Source organism: Benincasa hispida, chromosome 7 (assembly GCF_009727055.1).
Source record: "Benincasa hispida cultivar B227 chromosome 7, ASM972705v1, whole genome shotgun sequence".
Classification (NCBI taxonomy): Eukaryota; Viridiplantae; Streptophyta; class Magnoliopsida; order Cucurbitales; family Cucurbitaceae; genus Benincasa; species Benincasa hispida.
In genome coordinates, this window is record NC_052355.1 from 5,177,218 (window position 1) to 5,180,776 (window position 3,559).

Consider the following 3,559-nt stretch of genomic DNA (forward strand, 5'->3'; position numbering starts at 1 on the left):
CTATAACATTCACAACATATGTTAACTATCAAAACTATAACACTCACAACATATGTTAACTATCAAAACTATAACACTCACAACATATGTTAACTATCAAAACTATAACACTCACCTTAATTGCTTAGAAGCCTTTCTAATAGTTCCCCTTTTCTACCTCGGGCTCCCTTTTTACCCATAGAATCTAGATCCAACTTACAGCTTAGATTACTCATAGTTCTAAACCTTATTTTAAGATACTTCCTTCTACAAAGCTATTCTAAAATGTCTCAAGCAGCTTACCATAAAATCGTAGCTCATAACTCTTCATGGTTTAGCTGGAATCATCCAAACATCAAGACTGGCCCAACTTACCCGATAGCTCGACCCCTCTGTCTTTTCCTCATTCTCCAGCCCAATTCCTTAGAGATTCTTTTCTGGCAGCCTCACCATGAATACTAGACTCTCTTGTCTTTTAGATGGCTTTGGAATTACATCAAATGCTCAAGTTGATGCATTCTCTTTTACCTTCACTGTCCAATGCACTCTACTCTCCCCCTCTTTTTACAAATTTTATGATTTGTGATTTGAAACTGAAATCCCAACGGCTCTATTTATAGGCGTCCAAACCTCTTATGGTATTGACACCACCTACTTGGCTGCATGGCCAAATGTTTAATCCTCCCTTTATCAACGTAAGCTGACTTCACCTTGGTAAAATGTGTTCTTCCCAAATGCATCCAACACAATTTCTTAGGGTTTAAGAATTCCTCTTAATCAGACACCTCAATTTTAATTGACGTCTGCCCTTATGTCTTCAAGCTTTGTTTGTATTCAATTTAGGGTTTTCAATGCATAATCTATAAGATTGTGGCCAAATTCAATACATAAATGCCCGGCCGTTCGATGCACAGCCGGTTTCCTTCGATCGTGTGGGTGTGACTTTCAAATGAGGCATTCAGGCTGCTCTCGATCTCTCCAACTTTCTCGCTCAAACTCTCGCTAAGGATCTCACTTTTTCCAGCCTTCTCGCTCATTTGGCTCTCGGTACTGTCGCTCTTTCCATGTTTCTCGCGAAGGATCTCGCTCTCTCCAACCTTCTTGCTAGCTTGGATCTCAGCCGTGTCGCTCTCTCTAGGTTTCTCACTAAGGATCTCACTCTCTTCAATCTCACCAGCATCGCTCTTTCCAATCTCGCCAGCGTTGCTCTCTCCTTCTTTCTCTCCACCCTTTCTCTCCAACTTCGCTCTCTCTCAGTCTCTCGCTCAGCCAATCTCACTCTCTCCCATTCTCTCGCTCAAATCAATCTCGCTGCCTCCACTCTCGTTGCGCTCGCTCTCGCTCTCTCCCATTTCTTCTCCCATTTTCTCTCCAATCGCGTTAGCTACTGTGAATATGGTTTATCTCCGTGTAACTTCCACACAAATTTTCCCAAATAATTTTCTATATTTTCCTCGGTTCTTCAATCCTTTATTCACTGTTCAGGATTTAAGTCTTCAAGGTTTTCTCTTCTTTTTATCCTTTTACGGTCCTCTCTACTCGTATTCCAGGATCAAATATGGTTATCATAACTATAATACCTAACCATTATAGTTTACATTCACTTTTACTAATTGTTGATCCACAGAATGTGACAATTATTACAGTTATTATGACAATTGTAAAATTATTAGATTATTTACATAACATATGATTTAATTTCCTCCTAATTACCCCTTAATCACTTACTTAAGTAGGAAAATGGAGATCCGGGTTTCACAGCTACAGCTTCTAATACTAATACGCATGCGATATATGTGATGAGTCTATAGGACCTACACATAAGCCTCTATTCTTATTTATGCGATGACAACATGACACACACACAAATAAGGCGACCACATACTATCATATCCTATCTCTAGGGTACATGTGATACATGTTGGCAAATAGAGCTTATCTCTAAGTCCCTATCTCTTGCTTATGCAGATCTAATCTTGCTCTCTCGAGTCTAGATTCTAACCTAGCTCTCTCAAGTCTTAGGTTCTTTCTTCAGACTCTCTCTCGAGTAGCTCTAAAGGGGTGTTGGGCACAACATAAAACAAGATAATCGCATGCAATGAAGGTCCTAGGTCATGTTAGCTTAGTTCTTCTCAACCAATTCAATAAATTGAGCTACTCATGTGTGCTCTTAAGAGAGTGAACAGATGTAGATAAAGAAGTTCCATTGTATAGATATAGAGTTGAAATACAAAATAACAATGCAAGATGAGAATAAAGAGCATGGTAGCAATCTCTTGCTTCCCAAGGCTTTTATACTGTCTTTTCTACTCTATTCAAAAGATAGTCTCACTCTGCGAGAGTCGGCCCGCTCTCTGCTTTTCCACGCCTATGGGTTCTCTCTCGAGTTGCCCTCAATGATCTTTCGGTGTCTCTTCCCTTCTCTTGCTCCACCTTCTAAATAAAAAGGAAAACTATGAACAAGGCTATTCTATCTAAGGGAAAATTCTCTAATTGTCTGAACTCCTTTACTGAAGGTTTCCTTCGATATTTATAGAGCTTCGAGGTGAAAGATTGTTTCTCTCTTATGATTGTGTGTGGATGCCATTAATTCTCTGTCTAATGCGCCGAATATTTGTCACCGAAAAGTTGAGTGTACTTGCTACAGTAGTTCGTTAGCGGTTTGTCAACTTAATTTGGACTCGACCGTTATCAGCTCTTTGTCCCATCGTGATTTATTATGCTTTTTACCCAGATGCACTGACCAAGTTTCACCGACTCTGTTCTTGAGCAGATGTTTACGAGCATAAATCACTGCGAAGCCTTGCGGTAACGTTGTGCTCGACCATTGATTTCTTGCGGTAACGTTGTGCTCGATCTTTCACCTTGCATCAACGCATATTCTGCATAGAAATACAAAAGTTAACTGTTTTCATGCAATCAATGCATGCGGCCATAATATCATGAACTTGATGCTTTTTGGACGCAATCTTACATATTTTATCAATGCTAACTTTCATTGTTTAATAACTTAGCATTGTAATAACATGCATTTCTGTCCGTAATCATGTTTGATGCTCGATTATACTCGATAGTATTCTAGGACAAACTCGATGTTTGATTACTACATGCTTGATTATACTCGATGGCATACTGGGTATTTACTCGATGAAAATTTATTCGATTACTCAATGCTTGATTACTCGATAGCATTCATTAACATTTACTCGATGCATTACTCGATGACCTTTTACTCAATGATACTCGATGATACTCGATGGCATTTTCATAATTACTCCATTCTCTTATATTTGTTTATTTTATTGGTCATTTTTATCCTTTCGGCACAGTTTTCTCTTAATGACTCATAAATGCCTCGGGGACCAGTACCTACAAAATTAGAATGTAAAGCAAATAAGCAACACTATTTTGGGGGAAATAACATAGAAAATATACATCCTTTAAAGACCTAACAATAATACAAACACTTGTGTATTTTTCATGAGGAGGGAGATAACTCATTCAAAATTAATTTTATAATATAATGTATCTATATACATTAACTTAATTGTATCATATACAATTAATTTAAATTCCCTTA